The sequence below is a fragment of the Clupea harengus genome, chromosome 15 (genome assembly GCF_900700415.2).
Source record: "Clupea harengus chromosome 15, Ch_v2.0.2, whole genome shotgun sequence".
In the NCBI taxonomy this organism is placed as follows: Eukaryota; Metazoa; Chordata; class Actinopteri; order Clupeiformes; family Clupeidae; genus Clupea; species Clupea harengus.
The window spans coordinates 8,711,071-8,736,347 of NC_045166.1; the positions used below are offsets into that span (position 1 = coordinate 8,711,071).

The 25,277-nt window shown below is 46.5% G+C and overlaps 1 protein-coding gene across 12 annotated transcripts in view; it reads left to right on the forward strand.

Moving 5' to 3' along the window:
- The window catches only part of nrxn3b (neurexin 3b), a 229,725-nt gene that overhangs the window by 107,594 nt on the left and 96,854 nt on the right, over positions 1-25,277 (forward strand). The window lies entirely within an intron of this gene.

Sequence of the window (25,277 nt, forward strand, 5' to 3'; positions counted from 1 at the left end):
GAGAGAGAGAGAGAAAGATAGAGAAGAAGAGATTGTGAGTGATGGAGAGAGATAGGAAGAGAGAGAAAGAGAGATATTTTTAAGAAACAGAGAAAGAGTGTGATAGAGAGAGAAAATGGCTTTACTAATTCATTCTGTTATGCATTGTCTTCAAAGCGACGAGATTTTGCACTTCCGCCCCGATAGATTGGCGAGGACAGCAGTTGGTGTACAGCCTCTTTGCCACTTTAAAGGTCTTAAAAAATCCCCATTATAATTTCATGAGGGGCACAGTGGATTTTTTTTTTGGAGGGTTTATCGTTAATCAGCGCACCCCTGGAAGAAGGAAAAGAAAGGAGGAGAGCTTTGGCGGGCAGAGGAGAGGATAACTTGCACCGCCTCTCTCTCTCTCTCTCTTTCTCTCTCTTTCTCTCTTTCTCTCTCTCTCTTTATGCAACTCAAGCGGGCTCCGGCAGTTTAGAAGAAACTCTTTCTTGACGGACCGATATTTATAACCCCGGCATACATACCTGAGGAGTTTGCATTCCACCGATGAATAATTCAGCCGGCTCGTACATTAAATATGATTAACTAACGCGCTCAGAATGGCAAAACAGGTGTGCGGGGTCCCCTCCCACACCACCACCTCATCGCTGGCAGACCCTGGGCGTTTTGGGGGTTTGGCCCAATGTCAGGCACAGATGGGCAGAGCGATGAAGGGGGACCGAGACCCAGGTGATGACACCCAGGAACCAGCCCCCTCCCCTCTCCCTTCTCTCCTCTCCTCTCCTCCTTCTCCTCTCCTTTTCTCCCATCCCTGTCCCTCTTCTCCTGTCTTCTCCTGTCCTCTCCTCCTTCTCATCTCCTTTTTTCCTCTCCTCTCCTCTCCCCCCTTCTCCTCTCCATCTTTTTTTCGTCTCTGTTTTCTCGAGTGGTGTTTGGCGCACTACGGCGAGTGTCCTTGAGCCACAGGTAGGGAGGCCTGATGGGAGTCACCCCCAACCCCCCCGTAGAGAGTTGTCCCAGCAGCTGGGCTTGCCGCGCAACTGTGGGTTAGCCAGGCTCCCAGTGTACCCCCCATGCCCACCCCCCCTACCCCATGGGAGGGGGGTATTACCCAGATCAAACAGATGCCATTCCCCTGGGGTTGGGCCCGAGCGGCGGGGATGAGACGACTCCATTAGGACGAGCCCGGCATGGCGGTGAGAACCTAATGAGGCACATGGCCTCCGGATGAACACTAAAACACAGAGGGATGAAGGGAAGAGGAGGAGGGTGGTGTGGAAGAGGGGGTGGCATTTCTCTCTCTCTCTCCCTGTCTCTCTCTTCCCCTGTCTCTCTCTCTCCCTGTCTCTCTCTCTCTGTCTCTCTCTCTGTCTCAAACTTTTGAAATTAGTGGTGGTGATTTCTGTGTCACTCCTGACCCATGCTGGATGGGGGCTTAATTGGCAGGGAGCTGGGATGTAAGACACTGGGACGAGAGCCAGAGGGGGAGAGGAGGAGCAGGAGGAGCAGGAGGATCAGGGAAGAGCAGGGGGAGCAGGGGGGCAGGAGGAGCAGGAGGAGCAGAGGGGGCAGGGGGACGATTCATCTGGGTCCAGTGGTGGACAGAGGGGCGTGGTAGAGGCTCTTGAATGTGGGCTGTCATGCTCTTAGTTAGAGTTTCTCTCCTCTCTCCCCCCCCTTCTGTCTATCTCTCTCTCTCTCACACAAACTCACACACTCACACACACACACACACACACACACACACACATATCAGAAACTCTCACTATCCTCTTTCCACCTCTCTCTTTCTCTTCCTCACTGTCACACACATACCCACACACGGAGACACTCCATCCTACTTCCTTCTCTCTCTCTCTCTCTCTCTCTCCTCCTCTCCTCTCAACACCTCACCCCACCCCATCCCACTTATCCCTCTCCACTCTATCATTCTTTATATCTTTTCTTTTCCTATCCGCCCCATCTCTCTTTATATTTCTTCATCTCACATACAAACCCACCCCACCCCACTGCTCTCTCTCTCTCTCTCTCTCTCTCTTTCTCTTCCCCCTCTCTTCCCCCTCTCTGTCTCAGTCTCCCCCTCTGTCCTTCATGTGCTCTTAGCCTCTCTGTCCTGGCATGGCTCACTTTTATAAACGATCACATTTAACGGCACACGGCGAGTGTGAGAGAAGTGGCTATTTGTGCCTGTTTGAAGAGATAACGGCGCCGGTGACACCGAGCTTGGGGAGAGAGCCGAGTGTGCCAAGACCTTATCCGTCCTCTTTTTTTTTTTTCTTCTCTTTTTTTCTCCCCCTCCTCCACCTCCTCCTGCTTCTTCTTCTTCTTCTTCTTCTTCTTCTTCTTCTTCTTCTTCTTCTTCTCCTTCTCCTCTGGCTGGGGCAGGCATGATTGAATCAGTCACATTACAGAAAGTTAGAAACGTTGAGCATCCATCTGCTCCACCCCCCTCCCCCCACCTCTCTCACGCCATCATCCAACACCACCACCACCCCCTGAGCTAGATGACCTTGACGCGGTGAGTGGGTTTTCTTTGCTCCAGGGCGTAGACGTGGACACTCATCCATTAATCAAGATGGCTTTTCACACACAGACACACACACACACACACACATAATCGCGCACTCACTCACTAACTCACACAGGAAAACTAAACCATCACATTCTGATCAGCCCATCAATAAAACTGCAGTGCTCCTGAATGGCCAGGATCTCGTCAAACTTCATCATCATGGGGAAGATAGGGCCTTGTGTTTGGAACTCGAAATATGAGATGATGGACCTAATTTCATTGAAGTCCCTCGTGCATGAACTAAAGCTAATTGAACTACTTTCATCTGTACCTTTTCCGGGGGTCATGGGTATAATATACACATATAATAGCACATTATATTAGACACACAAGACAATATAATAACACATATAAGACACATATAATAGCACATTCCGTGCATTCCACCCCAGGCCATGGCTTTTATTCCATCAATGTTCAACTCCGACGCAAATTGTAAGGCTTTTGCTACCTATCCTATCCTGGCTCTACACATGACTCTTTTGGCCTTTACGCCTTTGGATGGGTGGCTGTTAGGCGATAGTGGCTATCAGATACGCACCTGACTTATCACGCCATGAGTCTCCCGCACAAGAACCTCCGTCTCAACCGCTCCGTTCACGACCGGGAATTTGCCATTTGCTCTAGTGTAGAACAATTACTGAGATCCATGTGATCGCATTGGAAGGTATGGTTGAATCATTGTGATTGGCTAATAAATAATGACTTGATTGCCACACCACCTAATTACTCAGCTGATATGTCATGAGCAGATATTGGTCTCCCTGCCTATTCCCACTGCGTGGTTGCTGCTGCGTGAAGCCCATTCGTGACGCTCGCTGCGCTTTTAAAATTAGGGCCCGTTGTGGTGGTCAGGAAATTCTTTCTGAAAAAATGCAAGCTCTGTCCCAGTCAAAGATCGTTATAGGCAGTGTAAAGATACATTCAAAATCATTTTATTTCATTTGCATAATTGCTTATTTAAAAACTTTGATTAAGCTTACATTTTAGCCTATAATTATCATTATCTGATAATTCCGTATTTCAGTATTTCTGCACGCCTTTTCATTCAGTCTCTTTTGATGATAGCCTATACTAGACAAATTCAATAATTTGCTATACATGAATAATGGCTAGTGGACATCTTATAATGAGCGCAATATTATTATACTCTATAGGCCAGTATGGACCAATTTGATAGTTGGTTTGTGTTTCAATGCATTCCTGTTTGTGTGTGTGTGTGTGTGTGTGTGTGCGTGCGTGTGTGTGTGTGTGTGTGTGTGTGTGTGTGTGTGTGTGTGTGTGTGTGTGTGTGTGTGTGTGTGTGTGTGTGTGTGTGTGTGTGTGTGTGTGTGCATCCAACTGCCCACTTGCTTGTCCGATTGCGTTCCTCTCCCGGTGGGGTGTGCGTACTTGTTTGGAATATCACTTAAATCAATAGGAAGGTTCTCATTGACTTCACTCATCGCCACTTTAAATTGATGCACTTCAGCTGCCCGCTGCACAGCTTTGAACCGCAGAGGAAAACAAGTCGTTCATCATTTGAGACAGCATCCTCATACCTCGCTCAGTTGCCTCAGCTACTTTATGCACCTCTTCGTTATTCTTCCACTGGTCCAATTTAGACACGCTCGGATCTGGGGAGAGCCTGTTTTTCTCTTCTTTTCTTTTCTTTTCTTTTTTTCCCTTTCATTTTCTACCTTTCGTTTGTTTCTGTCTGCCTCTTTAAAAAAAAATATCTTGTCTGCATCTTTTAGTAATAAGGAAGTAAACCACTCTCCCAAGAAAGGCAGGCTCAGAAGGTAATGCCTCCTCATTAGGGTGTGTGTGTGTGTGTGTGTGTGTGTGTGTGTCTGTGTGTCTGTGTGTGTGTGTGTGTGTGTGTGTGTGTGTGTGTCTGTGTGTCTGTGTGTCTGTGTGTCTGTGTGTCTGTATGTCTGTATGTGTGTGTGTGTGTGTGTGTGTGTGTGGGTGTGTGTGTGTGTGTGTGTGTGTGTAAGATCCTCGGGTTGATTTAAAAATAGTAAGACCTGCCTGGGTTCCAGCTGAATACAGATGATGTAGGAGCATGACAAGGGCTCGTTATCTCGCCAGACTCTCTCATATTATACACCAGCATCTCTTTCAGTGACATAACTCTATTTTACATTATCTTTATCCAACATCATTTCATGCACTTGTTTTCCGTAGGCTGTTCAATGCATTTTCCTATTGCTTAAGCTCAATTTCAGAATGTAACTAGAGTTGTACTGAGGTAAATCATACCGATACACAAATGCTTAACTGGATAATGTTTCCTCATATTTGGGTCTGATGTCTGAGGTAAAAGAATAAGAGAATCTTGGTGGGGAAAACTGGGATCCTTGGGCACCAGAAATAGAATACAAATAGATGTATAGATCTATTTTTTCCAAAGTTCATGAATATGTAGGAAGTAGACAGGTTGACTGTGCAAAACAGCTGTTGCATTCTTTTTAGAAATCATACTCAGACTGCATCATCAGAATTATACTAAGTGCACATTATCAATTCAGTGCTAGACTTTCATGACTAATCCTGCAAATATCTCATTAGTACCTATGGGCATGTAACAGGATTTGACTAGCATTTGTTAAATCTCATAAGCTTTGTAAAACTTTTAAAACTTTAAAACGTTTTAAACACTGCAAGGTTTTTGTGGCTGCCGACTGATTTGCGATTTTCTTATGCAGCAGAGCAGGTGATATGTGCTATGGTAATGTGCCAGCAAGAATGGTCCATTTGTTTCATAATGATTGGCATGAAGTTTCTATTTGCTGCCGGGCGTGCAGAAAAAAATAGCTTTTCACGACGAGCTACTCAGAAGTCTATCTCGGCAGTTCACTTCAAGTTAGTGTCTCATTGAGTGTTTAAAAAGCCTTCATCGGTACCAAAAAAAAAGGAGAAAAAAAAAAGAAATAGTAGCTGTTCTGAGTGATGGTCAAAGCACTTACCATCTCACATTCACAGCCGTATTAAAGATGTGCCTAGCATGGAAGTGTTTGATCGCGCTCTCAACTCGCCAGCTGCTCAGAAGTGAACTGGAATGAGCTAACGCTGTATCTCATTTCTCTCCATCTAGTCCCCATGTCTGGGAGTCCAATTAGAGACGGGGAGATAAAGAACAACTTTATTTCCCCTTCTTCTGCTGTGAGGATCATACTAGAGTCTCCGCAGAACGCCTGCAAAAGGGGCTGACTGTGTGTGTCTCGTGAGCTGAGTTGACACTGATGTGCCTGGCAAAACTGTCCTCTGGGTTGATGGCCGCCTGTAGGCCAAATTAGAGCCTGGATCGGTTCTCAGGTCAGCCGCTGGCCGTCAGGTTCACAGGTTGATAATTGTGGGTTCAGTGGCACCAACACGCATCGCGGGTGTGGTGGCGCGTGGGTTGAAAGACCATCCTCGCCTGTGCTCTGTACGCTTTCGTGGAACACATAATAGTCAGCAACCCAAACTAGGACACTGATGTCATTTAGATTAAGGCCCGGCGCTCGCGCACGCGCTCGAGAGAGAGAGAGAGAGAGAGAGAGAGAGAGAGAGAGAGAGAGAAAGAGAAAGAGAGAGAGAGTGCTGTTATTGCTTTTGCCGGGTGACAGGGGACCCAATTACCAGGCAGGGCGGCTGTCTCTTGGGTCTCCAGTTTGAAATTGTTTCACAGGCACCTTTGAAGGGATGGAGATGGGTTTTGGTGTGTGTGTGTCTGTGGGGGTGGGGGTGGGGGGCTCGCTAAGAGTTTTTTTTTTGACGGAGGGATAAATACTAAGGGTCACAGACGACAGGCCTCGTTGGCAAAATTGTCAAGGCAATTCGCAAAGATTTCATCAGATCAGGGCTCCAAGGAAGGGATCTATACCTTAGAGGGAGTGGTGGGGGATGGGGGGCCTAAATGAAGAGCAGAGGGAAAATAACTGCAGGCAGAGTTGTCGCTTTCCCATGCTCCCCCATGATGGTTGTCCTTGGTTTACATCATCTCTTTCCTTCCCCCTCCCAACCCATGCCTCCCAACCGCCTTCTGTGTTTGTATTATACAGTCCCTGAAAGCCGGCGATACCCCTGCTAGCGCAGTAATTAAAACCAGCTTACACCTCCAAATGTGCCAGGACACAGCACTGACGAATGAGCTCTACGAGGCTACTCTAAAACCTCACATTTGAAACGTATTGGAGTTGATTTTTTTTCCCCATGAAGAACAAGTCATTCGTTTGACTGTTTGTTATCCAGGTTGCCATCAGTCCGTCATTTAACTGCTTGTTTCCCAACCTGCCATTAAAACCGTGCCGGTTTTCTCGGCAAATCAACACTGATAACGTAAGCCCTGTTCCCCACGCACCTGACATGCCTGCATCCATGTTGGCTGGTGATGGGTGCAGGCATCACGCTGTAGCACCACGGGTCATGCCACACGAGAAAGCTTGCTTTAAAAGCTCGAGTACCGAGTTTTTAGCCGCACATGTTCTACCAAGTACTCCATATTATTTGGGTTGTTTGCTTGCATTCGTTTTTGGAATTTGCCTCCTTTTCAAACGGCACATTAGTTTTGGAAAGTGCCTCACAGTTGCATTCATCAGTCACCCAACCTGGCAGTTTAAAATGGGCTTGCCTCCGATTCTTGCCAGTCAATTACTCACACGCTGGTTGTTCGCCACGGGGCCTGGGAGCAGGCATCACTCCTGGCCACGGTAGGGTAGGGTGGGGTGGGCTGGCTCTGATGGGCTCCTTGGCGGCTGAGGCCACCATTACGGCTATGTTTCTGTCTGTCTGATCTCTGCAGCATCTGGTTCCCGTGCTCCTGCTGGGAAAAGAGCAGAGCCCCCCCTCCTTTGCTCCTGTGTTATGCTACAAAGGAGCAGGAACTTGGAGTGTGTGACAGCGTGTTTGGTTTTTTTCCTCTAGTGTGTGGGTGGGGCTGGGGGTAGAGGTATGCTGAGTGTTGCATCTCTGTGTGTGTGTGTCTCTGTGTGTGTGTGTGTGTGTGTGTGTGTGTGTGTGTGTGTGTGTGTGCGTGTGTGCATGTGTGTGTGAACATGCCAGCTTGGCACCGTACCATCTGCCATGCTGTGAGCTGTAGGCTGCAGGGATGTGTGTTACATATCTCTGTGTGTGTGTGTGTGTGTGTGTGTGTGTGTGTGTGTGTGTGTGTGTGTGGGTGGGTGTCAGCATGCCTCTGTTCGCAGCAACAGTCCGCCCTGTTGCCGTTCCGACTGGCACGGGGGCTGGGCAGTGCCCTCGGTTGCCCCTCGCTCCTGGCACGGGCTGGCATCGGAGTGATTCATGGTTAGGCAGGAACTCAGTGTTTAATGGCTGCTCACTCTGAGCAGCGGGGCGAGCTAATGAGTCCCTGAGAATTAGCAGAGCACAGAAAATCAGCTTCCGTGACTAAATATATGGCCTCAACTTACTGTAAGAGAAGATGACCTGAAAGTCAGTGTGTTCGAACTGCAGGCTATTATTATTATATGATTATAATTATGATTATTATCATTATTATTATTGTCATTATTATCATAAACAACAACAATAATAATATTAATACTTATAATAATATTGATTCTAGTAGAGGGCTCTCATGTTCAAAGCTCTTATATATCATGTGCCTAATTGAAATTAAAATAAAACTAAACGAGTTTCTGTTTCCGACATTCAACCAGCTCACTGTGTAAAGCTATTGCACGTATTTATGAATCTCTGGCAAGAGTGGAACACTCTATTTATGCACACTTCTTAAGTACACAATGATGATTATTTAATGACCCTAAGGCTTGAATTAGCCATTATAATTTCTTTGGCAAGAAGCGTTCAAAGTAGCAGAGTTATGTTTAGAGGGGGGGGGGGGGGGGGACCCATATGAAAGTGCACCTCCCTCAGGACATGTTTTTCATTGGGAAGGAGATACTAAAATTAAGCGTTTAACCATTTCCGTTTGTAATGCAGTGCAATTCAGAGTTTAATTTCCCAATGCGAAAGGTAGCCAACCTGTTTTATTGTTACATTAGGTTAGGTGAATACTTTGGATGCCTCCTGGCATTCATGTCCAACATGGCGAATAATCATAATCACGATTATCCCGCTGTCTCCTGTAGTGATCATTAGTCTTCTCTTGTTACTCACTCGTTACATAAGCCTTCCTCCCATTCCCCATCTCTGTTTTCATGGTACAGTACTGAGGCAGATGATCAATTATGAAAGGCTATGCATGTTGTTTCACATGATAACACATAGATGAATGGAGCCTCCTTGGACTATATAGAGGCCATATGGGGAGTCCATGAATGCCATTGTTTGAAATATAAGGCGCAAAGTCTTTGCCAGAGGTGCTTAAAGCACCATCCGGTGAAAAGCTTTGCAAGAGGTGCTTAAAGCACCATCAGGTGAAAAGCGCTAGCTTTTATTTTTACTTTGCATCATAATGTAGGGCACAGTTTCCAAGTCAACCCGAAATCTTGCCTTCCTTTCCTCCTTGTCTCTTTTTATTCTTTTCATCTCGCCCCGGTTTAACTCTCTAGCCTTTCTCTCTTTTTTTTTCACTCGATTCCATGTGAGCTACGTTCTGTGCCTAAGGGGAGACTGTTGGCGAGGCAACAAACGGCTTGTGTACTGTGTGTGCTAAACCATGGGATGTGCACACTCTTCAGTAACTCATTCCCATAATGTCATTTTGTGCCTATTGTTCCTCTCTCGCCCTCGCTTTCTCTCTCTCTCTCTTCCTCTTTTGTGATGTGTGTGGGAGGCGGATATTTTCCCCTTGTTTTTTTTCTCTTTCATGCCTTAGTGATTCATTTAGAGAGGTTTAAGTAAACTTGTCATCTGTTCATGTCAGTAATTCAAAGGACCCTCTCCTGTTTTTCCAGAGCACCTGTTTCCATCCAGGTGCCAGTCATTTCACAAAATCATGAATAAAGGTATATTGAAAGAAAAACAATGTTTCGAACAAAAGCAACACAGCTGCAGTTTCAGGAACACCTACCAATTCATTTAGCGCCCTTGCTCGGCATGTGAACATGGTGTATGACGATTGTTTTTCGGATGCAGTCCACGGCCATCTTACAGGTCACAAACCTTGACGTCATGTATGTTTGCAGCTCTGTGCTCTCCTTCATTTGATGGCTGGATCATTTGTTTGTTCTCGGTGCCAGCGCACTGTTTAAGCCCTTGGGGCTAGCATGGCAGTCGACTAGGATGGGCTGGGCTGGAATGGAATGTAGAAGGAGGAAGAGGAGGAGGAGGATGAGGAAGAGGTTACGGTGTTCAGAGCTGTGTGCCGATCTCTGAGAGGGGAGGTCAGCGGCAGGGCTGTCAGCCTGATATCACTGACTCACAGAGTGTGTGTGTGTATGTATGTGTGTGTGTGAGAGTGAGTGAGACAGAACATCTATTTCTGTGTGTTGTGGGGGAGGGGGGGGGGGGGGGGGGGTGTTAGAGTTGCGACTTGCAGAAAGCAGCCTAAGGACATGCAGGACAGGGATAGCCCCTGATAGAATCACTGCCCAGGCCGATCACTAGAGAGAGAGAGAGAGAGAGAGAGAGAGAGAGAGAGAGAATGTAAGAGATGGGTGTAGGGCAGACGTGGGATGTTCACAGGCACACTCATGGAACTTTTGTTGCTCCCCAAGACCCTGAAGGGGATCACATGGTTTTGCGAAGCTATTTGGGGGGTGGGGGATGTTGTTGTTGTGTTGGTGGCATCCCATTTCACACTCAAGCCACAGCCGATCAATTGTGATATTGATTGTATCCGTTTATAATGTAACCCTATTCATGCACTTGGTTGGCGCGGGTGGATGGGGCGGGTGGGTGTTTCTGTTGTGGTGATGATTTTCCTGGGACACATACGCAAGCTTCTGCAGTACTCCCCTCTGTGATCTGCCTCGCATTGTCATTACCATATCGTCCCAGCAATCGACTGTAGCGCCATTTTTATCTCTCCAGCATCTACCGCTCTGCCATGCTGCCATCTCATAGTATTTGGTCGTGTTCATTTTTCCCCCCCTGCATTTTAGCATTTTTATGGAAATCTGTTTGCACACACTTTGGCATGCAATGACAAACCCATCATGATGAGGAAGTGCCCTCAGAGGCCCTATACCCCCCCCCCCTGTCACACATAGGCTTCACATGCATACAGTATACAGTATATATACACACATGTGCTGTTTTATCTAACTGCCCAAAGCCCCCCACACATTATGCTCACAATGATGCCATTTTATTCTGAGTAGTTCTGTGTCTATGTGCGCTGGTTGGGTTGGCTTTTCTCTGTGGTGCAATTACACCGTGGCATATGATTCGATGAAATACGTCATCCTGTAGCATTACTCTGGCACCTGTTTGTAGAAATGAATGTACATAGAAAGGACTAAGGACATGGCCTGATTCTAGTACTGGAGAACCTAATGTGGACTGTGAAACACAAGTGAAACACTGATTATTTGCTGCCCTACTGGTCCAAAGGGCTATAATGATCAGCACTGTTTAATTTGCACTAGTGCACAGACTGGTTGTGATGTTGTTGGGTTTTTTTTTCTCGGTTTCCTCTCCTTGCGTATTAAACCAAGCAGAATGCAAATGGGGGTGTGATGGTGGGATGCAGGTTAACTGCATCTGCCGTAGGGTGTACCAGCAACACCACACGGGGATTAGCAGCGAGGATTCGCTGGGAAAACACACAAAATGCAGGGTAACTGCATTTAAACCGTGCAGATTCTCTACGGTACTGGCCCAGATAGGAAATAGGGCTATGGAGCACAACTGCAATCCAATCCCAGACAACACCAACACCCCCTTCACCCCCACAGGTATTAAGCGGTAGGATGATGTTTACATTGATTTGGCAGGTTATAAATACACATACATGGCAGCAGGGAAAAGATGGGGAAGGACGGGAGCCCACAGAAGGACCTGAGGCTGAGTGGGTAGAGGGTTCTGTGGCCACGTTAATTCAAACTCCGACAGGACCAGCACACTATGACAAACAAAAACTAAAACGCTCAAGGGATTTAGTGTGGCAAATTATGGGGTAGACGTCCATCCTTTGAGTCCTGCTGTTTTCATGCAGACCCCTAGGACATTCGTGCGTATGTGCCTGCGTCTCTTTGTTGTGGTTGTTGTATAGGTACGCCTTTCCCTGCTGCGCCGTAGGTGTGATCAAGACTGTCCGTCCACTTGCCGGCATGCTCAACGATGAGAGGAGACTCAGAGCTTGACAGCCTCTGATGCAGGGCGTGGGTCCACGGAGGGGCCAGCCCAGTCCGAACTGGGATTTGTCATCTGGCGTGCCGGGCCGATGAAAAATGGATTAATAAAACATGCGTGTGGAGATACAAATCGTGTAAGGGAAAATTAATATTCTCTGTGCTTGTCAGGCTCATTTAATTCTCTCCCGTGTTTCTCTCCACGGCCACTGACATAGATGATTGCGTGGGTAGCAAATGCATCCTCCCTCATAATTACTTTGCAGCACGCCGCTCTTGTCCATTGTCAACTCTAATAAGGCTGGAGCTCCCTCTTCCACTGTGTCTCTTTCTGTTTCCGCTCTTGCTTTCTCGTTCTCTCTCTCTTTCCTCCTCCCTTTATCTCTTGATAACCCTCCCTCCATCCATTTCTCTCTCTCTCTCTCTCTCTCTGTGAGCATGAGTGTCAGAATAAATATGTACATATGAGAGACAGAGATGGCACTTACAGTATTCCCATTAGCTATCTGTCTGTGTTTTGTGTGTGTGTGTGTGTGTGTGTGTGTGTGTGTGGTTGGTTCTCCTCCTCCTCCTCCTGCATGTTTGACACCACATGGCTTATCCACACACTCATGAATAACATGATGGGAGACTCTTTGGCCAACTGGCAGCGTTGGGGAAGCAGCTCATTGCCTCCTCGTAGGGGGGGAGGAGGCTGAGGGGATGCCTAGCGTCCTACCGCCGGTCAGAGAAAAGCCATTATTCAGCAGAGTCCACTCCTGCTGATTCTCTGTCCTTGCGGATGAGACCCCTCTGTAAACATCGGGCCCCCTTTAGAAGGAACGGCAGCTGTTATGATGGAGTAGTCTCGAAGCAAATACAAATACAAAAAATCCATCCTCTCAAGCACAGCGCGCTTGCCCTGTCCACAGCGCGTGTCCACTGTGATGTAGCATCCGGCTCGCACCATGCACTGACGTCGTGATTGAGCGAGGGGATTGACTGTGATGTAGCGTCCGGCTCGCACCATGCACTGACGTCTTGATTGGGCGAGGGGATTGACTGATTAGCGAGTTTAGTGGGGCTGTCATTTCCTGGGCCGGCAAAAAATAAAAATAAAAACATGCATCATGTCTAAATAATGTGATGGATCCCCACTGGCAGCATGGAGGAAGAGTGAGCGTCGCCGAGCGCCGGAAAGGAAACAGAAAAGGGAGGGAGGGGAAATGGTTTTCGGTTTAAAAATACTCAACTGGGCCACCTTTTTCATTCCGTGAAATAGAGTTTTCTGATATTCTCGGGGCAGGGTGTGGCAGTAACTGCCAAAGCGCGTGTATTAGAGAGAGCGAGAGAGAGAGAGAGAGAGAGAGAGAGAGAGAGAGATAGCTTGTACCACTTCTTTGTGATGACAGCAGGGGAGGTAGGGGGGGGGGAACTTTCCTTGCTCGAAATGCTTCTGCTGCTTCGGCGTCGACAGCAGGGCAAGTGACAGATGGGGGAACGGGATGGGGAGATGCACGTTAAACAACGAGGCTTCCCCCATGTACGCGTTCCTTGGATGTTTTTCGCTGCAAGCTCTTTCTCTCTCTTTCCCTCCCTCTCTCTATATATTTCTCTCTCTTTTTTCTCTCTCTCTGTCTCTTTCTTTCTTTCTCTCTCTCTCTATCTCTCTGTCTCATGTCGGTGCTTGCATAGGCCCAACATGGGGCCAGCCAGAGGGCTCGGTGGCTCTGTGAGTCTCACTACTCCCCTACCACCTCTCTGTCTTTCCCCTTTCCTTTTCTCACACGCGTGTGTGTGTGTGTGTGTGTGTGTGTGTGTGTGTGTGTGTGTGTGTGTGTGTGTGTGTGTGTGTGTGTGTGTGGAGGGGGTGTAGGAGAGAGGAGCGGTGACGCTTGCCAAGGTGAGCCTGTCCTCTCTTTGGGTCCCAATGACAGATGGAGTTGAGGTTCAATTTAACAGACAAATGATCCTTTCATTAGGCCTTGAAAGGAGCGCCGTCACCTCCTCTGATAGATGCAGCTCCTTCTCCTGCGGTGTGTGTGAGAGTGTGTGTGTGTGTGTGTTCAGTGCTGCGCTTGGGGAATGGGGCAGAATACACTGCCAATAAAGCAGGTGCTCGGACGGATAAGTGAACTAATAAATGAATGCATAGCCGAACGCATAGTTGACGGGTCGAGTAGTAGAAGGAAGAAAAGATGAGACTCCTTGGATCCTGTTGGGAGTAGGTCATGTTAAAGGCATAGACCGTTCTCCTATCGTATTAGATTCATATGATCTCACACAGGGTGTCATTGCCATATAGACTGTAGACAGTAATGTGTGGGGTCGCTATGTAGCCACTGAGAATCAGATATCATATTATTGAAATATTGACATAGAATCGAGTAAAGAGCACATTAAGATGCCCTCTCTGGACCTTTTGTGCTTTGATCGTCTCTGTGTTGTAATTAGTACCTGTGAATGTGCTATGTGATTTAACAAGTAGCTTACTCAAAAATAAGCACATTTGCATAGCCCAAGGGGAGAGAAGAGAAACCTGTGAAACCTCCAAACAGGTTGTGTGATTCGCCTTTAAAAAAAAAGTGTGTTGATAGCAGGGTGAGGAATGGGAGGAGGGGAGCGATGTAGGCAACGAAATAAGACATCTTCAGTTAAGTGACTCACGAGGCAGAACACTTCCGTACAATGCTCTCGTGGTGACACGCACGCAAGGGGAATTTGCGATTATCTCCACTTCCCGGCGAAAAAACTCCTCTCTAATTTTCCTCATCAAATTCCTCCTGTTTTTAGGGGAATTCATAAAAGGAGGCGGTCTATAACTAGTCTTCAGATTCCCTCCTCCCCCACCCCAACACATTCCCCCCGCTGTTTGAGGGAGGGGGGGATAAAAAAACGCCCCTTTGATGTGCATGAAAGAGGCAGGATCCAGCAATTTTCTTTTTAATTATTTTATTTGTTATCTATCTCGCCTCGCAGTCTCTGTTGTTGCCTGCAGCGTCCCAGTGATAACATGTTCTTCTTTCCTTTTCTTTTTCTTTTTTCTTTCTTTTTTTTTTATCGCATGTGAGTTTGCAGAAGAAGAGCACCACTGTTGTGCCTCCTCCTCACTTTAACCGCAGCCACGGAAGCCCAGCTTCAGACTTTATTTTTTCAAAACAGCCTTAGAGTGTAACATGTAACAGCTCAATAGCTAATGGGTTATTTATGTGAGGGTCTGAAGGAGGAGGGGGGACTTAAATTACTCTAAATTTCTTTCCTCTGCATGATAGAGATTTCTTTACGGTTGGAAGAGCGCACTGTGCTGAGTTGTTATACTGCCTATGTTGTTGTTGTTGCAGGCGTGGGCTCTGCTTGTTTGAATTGGCAGAAATTTGGAGCGGTGTTATTTAAGTTTGGCCAAGCATTTATTTCAATTACAAAGGCCCATTAGAACACGCTGGCAGATGTTGGACAACAGGTCTCTGCCCCTATTGAACCTTAAGCTTTGATTAAATGGATACCGACCAAAATGTACTCCAGGGTTGAGAGAGAGAGAGACAGACAGACAGACAGAGAAAGAGAGAGGACGTGAACCCATGGAAGGTTAGAAGCGTGGTAACTCATACAGATACATTCCCAAATGGCTCCTTTATATCAAAGATGTGGTGAGATCCAGGTTTTTTGTCAGAGTTATGATAAAACTGCAGTCTTAGAAGATATAGAAGATATAGTGTCACATGGTCACTTCCCCTGTCACCATACCTTTCGATCACTAACCAGAAAGAGAGATAAGGCCATGACTTGGCGGAGAGACCCTGTGGTGGACTGGAGATGTGGAGAGATGTCATGATCCTCTGTCGTACCTCAGTCAACCAGACTGCTTCAAACTTAACCAAAAGAAAACCCCTCGACTTCTCTGTTTAGCCTGCAGGATTATCAACTTGTTATGTCTTCCCCGTGTCATGCAGTATTTAAATGTTGATGACGTGGTGTTGCGATTGTGAAAACAATGCCCACAAACGCGCACTGACGCGCGTGACTGTAAGGAGGGGCAGCTCAGCGGCAGTCCTGACCGCCGTTGATGGAGAATGTTCCTCGTCTCGTCCCGTTGATTATATCCACCCAAGTGATCCACATGAAAGATTTACTTCCTGTAAAGAAAACTACGAGAGGCTCTCGGGTAATTTTAGCATTTCAAAGGCAGGTCATGAAACATACAGCAGAGCGTGGTGTGCAGAATGGGGTTAATGATATGAGTCCTCCATCTTTTGGATCCCCCTACCCCTCCACACACACACACACACACACACACACACACACACACACACACACACACACACACACACACACACACACACACCATGCTCCCTACATCTTTGGCTGACCTCCACGTAACCTCTTTCGCGCACCACTGGCTTTAAAGGCGCTTGTGCTACTGGATAGCGGTGAGTCCCAAAGCTTGCATATGCCCGTGTCAAATATCCCTTAGAGCGTTTCGGGGCAGGATTTCCATATCCATGGAAAATGTATTTTAATAACAGTGGGGTGCTGGAGAGATGGGACACTGTCTTCCCTTTCACGCCAGTGGAGCCAGTGTGGAATGACGAGGAGGAGGGAAAAAATGAGTGAAATGTTTGATTTCGTTTTTCCAATGGAGGAAAATCAAATGAAAATCTACCCCCACCCCTCTCCTTCCCTTCCTCTTGCCTTGTTTTTGTCTTCAAAGCTTCATCTTCTCGAAAGTGTTTTTTTTCCCTCAGCCTAAGACATCTGTTTCTTCTCGATGGTGGCTTTCGAAAAAGTTCCTCCCCCAAAAAAAGACGTGAACCACAGCAGTCAAAATTAATCATGCTCATAATTGCTTTCAATTCACCCTGGATTTCCTTCTGCACCAATCTTTTTCTCACAGCGCAGGTCTCAAATATAACACATCAAAGCCTGAATATTGCTTTTGTGCCGTGCCATATTAGCCTATCTGTAGTGGCGCATTGATGTTGACATCAAAAATCATGTTTGTGAATGTCTCACTTTATACCTAATTTTCAACACACTTCTTTTTTTTTTTTTACTCCTGTGATCATTTTTGTTTAGTCAGATGCGAAACGGTACACGGCCAAAGTATCTCCTGTGCGCTGCTTTTGAGAGCTCCGTGTTGACCGGTAAGTGATCATCCCATTTTTTTTATCGTGGCACGTTCTCCGCGCCCTTGAGAAGCCGAGTTTAAAAAAGGCCCGCGCTGGCTCTGCGGCTGGCGCTGCGGTGTTGCTGTTAAGCCGTGCCGCAGAGCTTTTCCACGGAGTGCTGAGCTCCCATCTGCAGCCTTTCTCCGCGGATGTCCTGCGAAAGACGGGCGCGCGCGGCATACGCCGTGTGGGTGTGTGTGAGTGAATGTGCCGCGCCGCGCGTCGTGATGTAGTGGGTTCACCTGGGGTCACGCTTTATCGGGAGAGTGCAGGCTCTCTCTCTGCGAATCGGCCCTGCCTGTTTATGCAACTCCACCCCCCCCCCCCCCCCACCAACCAACCCCTCCTCTCTACTATCTCAGGCCAACAGTGGGGGCCGGGAATGTAGCAGCTCCCCCGAGTTGAAGAGTTCACCTGCGGGCTTGAAGTTGCCTTCACATTCACCAGGGATAGCCCCCCCCCCCACACACACCATATTCCCCCCATCACAGATACAGCTAAACTCCCACCAACACACGGACCTGAGGGGAAGAGCTTAACGCAGGAGAAGAGAGGGCCAGATTCCGTTTAAGGGAAGACAGCGAGGAAAGAGCCGCTGATGGAAAGGAAAGAGACGCAGTGAAAAACAAAGCCCCTGTCTACCGCAGTGGAGGCGAAAACCTCATTTAAATATATTTGCATGGGCTCCTTCTTTTATTTTTAATATTAGTAATCCTTCTCTGTTTTTAGTCTGTGGTGGTTTTATGGTATTTTGGTATTGTAACGTCGGCTCTGTTGTTGGAGATGATTAAAACCCATGAGATGATGAAATATCTCCTCTTCCCTCTCAATGCTTTGCAGACACCTCGCAACTGCCACTTCTAATCTGCTCCGAGACAGACTTTCCACTAATGAACAGAGTGAAGTGTGTGTGTGTGGGCTTTTTTGTTGTTGTTGTGGTTGAGTTATATTTTTGTGTCAAGAAGACACACATGATCAGTCACTCAGTGCTGAAAACAAAGGATGGCGTGATTAGCTTGATATATGCCAAAGGAAGTATTTTTTCCCCCTCGTCTTCTCCAATACGCTAAAATCACTATGCTGGGAGCTCGACAGAGCATATTTTTGGATTAGCATGGATAAGATGTTTCTCTCCCGTGTGGATTCTGAACACTGCCGACTGGATAAGGAGTGTGAGAGAGAGGGAGAGAGAGAGAGAGAGAGAGGGAAGAGGGAGGAGAGAGAGAGATTGATTGAAAAGAAGACGAGTGTGAATATACCATGGGGACCAGTCGTTGGAGGGATGAAGGTGTTCCCAGGGAGTAGGAGAGAATGAGAGGGAAGATTGGCCTGTGTGACCAGAGGAGTGTGTGTGTGTGTGTGTGTGTGTGTTTCTCTGTGTGTGTGTGTGTGTGTGTGTTTCTGTGTGTGTGTGTGTGTGTGTGTGTGTGTGTGTGTGTGTCTGCTTGTGTGTGTGTACGTGTCATGGAAGGAGGTCTTGGAAGATCAGATAATTGCCCAGTGACAAAGGCTTGCCGCCTCAGCAAAAACACACTCAAATATTCTGACGCAGATAAACAGCCCCCCTGCCCACACACACACACACATGGGAAAGAAGGGAGACCCTGTCATCTCACCGCCTCTTCGAAGCACGCAGTGGACCACATGGGCGCTCACCTACTACGTGCATATCTTTGCGTAGGCTGGGAGGAAGCGGTGTGCACTTGTGTGGTGTTTCTATTTACCCCCAGAGCATATTTTATTAATGAGTCGGAGCGGAGCGAGGGAAAGAGGAGAGTTTTCTCTTCTCCAGAGAGTAAGGTCGAATCCAAAACAGGCCCAAGTGCAAAGGGCGACAATAGTTGGTGAGAAACAAGTGTGCTGCCAAAATGCATCTCCTTACTGTATATCCAACACATCTCCATTTGAATTTGAAACTAGTGTGAATAACTTTTATTGCGTCTGTGTACATTATGGGCGCATTGGGCGTATCATCTTAGCATGGGACCCTGTTGTAGCCAATCGGAGCTTGTGGACTAAATGGAGGACCCAATGGGATGGATACAGTGCTTGAATTTAATGGAACAGTTTGCCTTATTTATGGGACAATCTCGTGGGATTTCCTAACAAATGAGTGCAGCACTAATGGCATCACTGTCAGCATAATCTCCTTGACGACCCATAAATCCCCCCACACACACCACGCCACCTCTGTCACATTGTGCCTGCACATGCTCAACAAGAGCGACTTTATTGGCGTGGCGTTAGGTTCTTCATTTCATGGACGGGAAATCTTTAATTCGAGGCCCATTTTCTGTCAGCGCTGTTTCTTCGTGCCGTCTGTCTTGCCACAGTTTGTGCGCCGCCAGTTGAAATCGATAGTTGATCGCCTCTCCCGACCAGCCCTCCAAAGAGGCTCCTGAAGGATTCGCTCGGCCTCGTTCATTTGTAAAAGGGGCCTTGCCAACCTGCTGGATATGATATGCAGGACACAATGACTTTATCTCAGTGACTGTCTTTGCTAAACTTTGTATCTAAGACTTTGCCCATCAAAAACTATCAGTAGCATTAAGCGACTAGTGTGTGTGTATGCGAGTGTGTGAGTGAACTTGAAAGATGATAGCGAATGAGAATAGCCATGACTATTATTCCTTTCCCCAAAATCCTTTTTTATTATGTCATATCAACATATTTACTATCTGTAAAGTTACAACCATCAAAATAAAAATAATAAAATTAGGTGTTATAATTATGGTATAACAGTAGGGATAACGACTTTATGTCACAGTCAAACTCATTCCCAGTCTTATATAAAAATATAAAAAGATATAACTAGACACCTGAACAAGGATTAAGGATTAGGATGTCTAATACGATCATACTGCTCATGGATATGTTCATGATCGAGTGAAAGAGCTTTCATTTAATTTGTTTGGCAAAAATTATATTTATTATTGAGCATAAAATGCATCTCACATATAAGGACAAATAGTATCAGTGCACAACCTCAACATTTTAGCATTTTTATTTGTGAAACCACCATATTGTACCCACAAAACAGGTTGTTTCATGTCACGAGACTTCGTAGCTTCAGCACACTCTCTCACACTTCTCCTCTGTTATGGAGTTGAAGTCTGTAGCACCTTGAGAAGGGAACTGTAATTTTGTGTGTTTTGTTTTTTGTTTTTTATTTTCTGCAGTGTGCTAGTCGGTAGTGTAACTCTGGCCTGATTCTTTGAATGCAGGTTAGGGTGGCGTGACCTCGCTCAATGCTCTATTGATTTGCTCGTTTGGGTGTGCTGGAGAGAGACTAACAATAGAACAAAGCTCAAGGCTTCATCAAAATGGCTGCAGTAGTGCAAAATGAATCTGAAGTAGTTGTTCAGTCAACTACAGGACCTCTAGTCGCTATTTCATGCAAATAAGCAGTGTGTGTGTGTGTGGCTGTGTGTGTGTGTGTGTGTGTGTGTGGATGTGAGTGTGTGTGTGGGTATGTGTGTGTGTATGGGTGTGTGTTGTTTTTCCTGGACCAAAAGCAATAAATACACCTCATCCAAGTATGTTATTAAGAGTTACTTTGTGTTATTTCATATTCCTGAACTGTATTTTGAGGGATGACATTCATCATTTATGCTTTACAGAAACACTATTTATTATTTAAAGATTAGACCATCTAGTCAGGTGATGTAGTTGCCCAGGGGCTTTGTGGTCTTTGATTACATTTTGATGGTTCTTGAGGGCGTTTGATGCGATCATTTATTTATTAACCTGAATCCTCACAGAAGCATCAGATGGACTCCTACTGCGCTGTGGTCTTACCTTTGCAAGGTTGTGAGGACTCAGGACGACTCTTACTATTACAATCCTCGAAAGTTGGCTTTCAGAGAAGTGCATCACGTTCCAACTGTAATGCTGCTCTTTGAGCCTTTAAACACATTCAAACATTGTTCACAATGAGTTCACACCTGTAAAGATGTAAATGAATGGATGTGTTATATTAATTGTGAGGGAAGGTTGAATTCATCATCACGGGATTGGGGGTGGGGGGGGGGGGGTTGTGCTTGTTGCATATGTGCACATCTGCAAATCATTTTGATCGTGCCGTTCACCCAGCTTCTGTTTAATCCATTTACGCCCTCCTCTATGCCTGATTCTAAATCTGGGAAAGAGTAATTAAATGCCATTCTTGGTCTCCATTAAAGAGATAATTAAGTAGGAAACCACCGCTTCCCCCGTTGCTCATTGACTTTGCGAGTACTATCACAGAAAATAGATGTTACCCCAGATCACCCAGATGTGCCTGAGATTGTAATCTCTCCTTTCTTTGTGCCGTACCGGAGGATGAGTCGATAAGAACAAAGATGGGGAGCCTTTTTTGTCGGGAATTGAGGGTTACAGTGCAGAGAGAGGTCTGTCGGTTGATTTGAGGTGTCCGCCGCAGCATAACAAAATACAACATGTACCAACTTGAGAGGGATGACGTTCTGACAGTAATTTGTGTTCTGGTCACTTCATAAATCAGTGACTAAACTGGTCCCTATTAATAAGAAAGCTCTTTGTCCACTTACATTGAGGTTATCTAAGTGGCGCTTAATTCCCCTGAATGTGTCAGTCATTTGCAAGCCTGAATGTCAACCCCCACCAGATGTACTGTATACATTATGTGCTCTAATGGAATGGCTGCTGAAAGTGGTATTTTCATTGTAAATGGCCCAGTTAGTGTAGAAGGCAGGAGAAAGGGCAATTTTCATGCAGTTGAAATGCTATAATTTTGGAATCCTTTACCTGAGCAGCTTCAGCTGCCTGCTTCGGGACACAGTACCCTGACATACCCATTTTTTTTAGCAAAATAAAAAAAAAGAGTGGGCCACCATGTCTCCCTCAGTGTAATTGAATTTGAAGCCTTTGTAACGTTGTCATCATGCTATTAAATACAGTGTAACGAATGTATTAGTGATATGGAATAGCACTTTTATGTTCTGTACTTGGATAACTCAAACTCTGGTTTTATGTCATTAGAAAAATATCTATCTGTTATTACTCTTGTGCTTAGTGTGCTACATATTAGTATAGTTTCACTGTAACAAGGGCTTGATCAAGTTGAAATCAAAAGTTCAAGTCAAAGCTCATGGTTTGTTTGTCGTTCATTTACAATCATATCTTGATTTGATGGAGTTTAGCACACTAGAAGAGTACACCACCCAACCCAAAGTCCAGAACTAGAGGATGGTGTGTGTCTCTCTAAAAGCCCATCTCTGTCGTCAGCTCATGAAATTTGAAACAGGTCCTCGCAGATGTTTACTGGCCCGGGCTTGATTGAGTCGACGGACGTCGCCGGGGACCAGCAGCACTTAGGGCTAAGTGAGCGAGCGGGCGACGAACGAGTGAGCGAGAGGGAGAACCCTCGTGCCTCTCGCTCACACTCACACTATCTCTCTACCTTCACTGCTGCGTCTCCTGGTGAAATATTGACAAGTTCGTCCCGCTCGTGCGTTTCTCTCCTCGTCCGCCTGAGTGGGGCTTTACCCTGCCTTGACCCGCTGTTTACGCCGAATGTTTAGTTAATGAGCTGCTCGCCATTGACCTTGCTGGAGGGTTTTGTGTCACCTCTGTAGCTACACCAGAACATAGACACACACTCAGACATATGGCTGTCTAACATGATAACAGTAATAATACTCTGTAGTTTTCATTCACAGTAATACTATGTGCCTGACGTGGCAATGTGCGAAACAGTGGCTGGTTGTGTTGTGCGGAACGCAGACCTGTTTAGTATTTGCATCCAGTGATTTGGGCTCTGACCCTTTCCCCCGATCTGTAAAGGTAGAGACCGAATGTGGCAGCAACGTGGGCTGATAAAAGCCCATAATTATACTCCTCCATATTCATGAGTGGTGAAATGTCAGTGGATGTGTGGTAGTTACGCGCGCACACACACACACACACACACACACACACACACACACACACACACACACACACACACACACACACACACACACACACACACACACACACACACACACACACACACACACACACACACACACACACACACACACACACACACACACACACACACACACAAACACACACAAACACTACACACTTCAGCTACTCAGGTGAGTGTGGTGATGGTGTGAAGCTGAAATTGTGGTCAGCGAGGGCATGCTCTAAATTTAAAATATAAAAAGGACGAGGTCCCGGAGATGCCCTGCCGGTGCCCAGTAGGGCACATTGGCATTTCACCTTTTTTTTTTTTTTTCTTCCTCAATTTAATGCAGAAAAAGAGTATCCTTATTAGTGAAGAGCGGCAGAACAGGAAATGAGGCATATGACCTGCTGTCTGCCTCATTTTTTTTCCTAGTTGAGGTGTTGCTGTCACCGCTGGTGCTGTCCTTTACCGAGAGAGCGAATGGAGGCTCGTGGACGTTGGATAGAGAAAAGGCCCTTTGTCTGATAATGTGCCCATAATGAGTCGGAGAGCTCAATCACTGAGATGTGCCCCTACCTCGCCAGTTATGCAGGCCCACATTGTCGTGGCACCTCTCCCCCACTCCACTCCACATCTCTGTCTGCCGCTGAGAGAAAAGAAAACCTTGACGCGAGAAGAGAAGAGAGGAAGAAAGGAAGGAGAAGGAATAGATGGGGGGGGGGGGAGTAACATTCCAGCTATAGAGAAAAGTGAAGGTGGAGTATGAGTGTAGTGTGTATTCATGTGGCTGGCTGCGTCCTCTGTGTCCATCATTCTCCCCTGGTCTATCTCCTCTATCTGCTGGCCACTTCAAAGGCAGATTATCCCAATATTACCAGGCTCTGTCATTCTACAAAGCCACAAATGAACAGAGTCTAAATTAGCTCTGACACCTCGTTAGAGCTCGATGCCTTCCATTCATCGTCAGGAAGCCTGACATGAAATTTGATGGAGATAATTACATGAATCACAGCACATTTGCCAAAAAATTACAAATCATATTTCAGCCCTCATGAAAGCTTGTGTGGTGTAACGTTGTTTATCGTGTACAGGCTGTAGTACAGAAACTGTTAAGATCAGAAGTCTTTGTTTTCTGTGTGCGATCAAAGTATCTACACCGATACTGTTCCAGGTGTGGACATGATTTGGGGATTACATCTTACAAAAGAGCCCAGTGCTCTTTCTGAGGCCTTAGGGGTGGGCCTGGGGCTTTCCCAGACAAGGCCTGATGGTTGCACAGGCTCTGTGGGGAGGGGGGGTTGTGGCCTTCTAAAGGCTGAAATATACTTCTATGACTCCATGGTCACGCAGTTGCCTCGACGGACTCGTTTTCATTTATGGTTCTCCGACGGTTGTGGGTGTTGCAAAGCAATTTTAAAAAAAAGATGGCGGCGGACCAAACTCCGTAGATGTTTAATTTTGTACATAAAAGTTGTTTGTTTGACTTTTTTTTGCCTAGATTTTTTAAAAGTTACCGAAAAATAGACACTGTGCAATGTAAAAACCCAGTTATTGTAACTGAAAAATACGTCACAGGGGATTTGCGAGGTGTCTGAGCCAGCTATCTAATGTTGGCATACTACTACCCACAAGGTAAACAGCAATGTATTGGCAGATTGGCGGAGACGGATAGTTACAAAAATTGGGAGGTGCACGTCAGGCCACGGAGAGGTGCTTGGAGAGGGTTTGCCACGACGGAGAGGGCTCTCCGTGTCTCCGTAAACAGACAACGATAAATTACGCTTAAGGCCTGAGGCTGTCCTGAGGCTTCCTTAGGTCTCGACCGGCTAGGCTGTATAATGGCTCAATGTGTGACAATCAAAATGTATTTGATAAACACATGGCCTGGTATTAGCTCATGCTGTGGTCCATGCAAGTTATTTGAAAGACAAAGGCTAAAAAGGCTGAAAAGCTCTGACTGATCCCCCATCGCCACGGTTGGACCAAAAACACAGCACCAACAAGAACATATGACCTACCTCCACCACTGCTCAGAATATACATGCATCTTAAGTGGCTCACTGACCCTCAGCTTGAAATGGGCAGGTAATCTCTTCATCATACATTATGCTTGCGTATTTTTTTGTTTCTTAATAGTGTTATCCCCGAAAAAAAACACAACTCTTCACCATTCTTGCTCGGAATCTCTTGATACTAACATGGCGTTAGGCTACTACACTGGGGTGTTGGGGGTGGGGGTAGGGGGGTGCTCCAAAGGTGAAGGTACCCTGGGAACCACTTGACCATCACCCGGCCCTGATCACGACTGATTGGGCCTCAGCCTCAGCATCGCCTCCCTCTCTCTTTCTTGCGCGTGTGTGAGCCCGCTCTGGTGGGCTGCAGGTGCGCTTAATTATGCCTCTCTTCTGCACCGACGTGTGATTGTATGGAAATCAACAGAAGAGGCCGGTAATTACAATGTGAGAATTCATCTGACT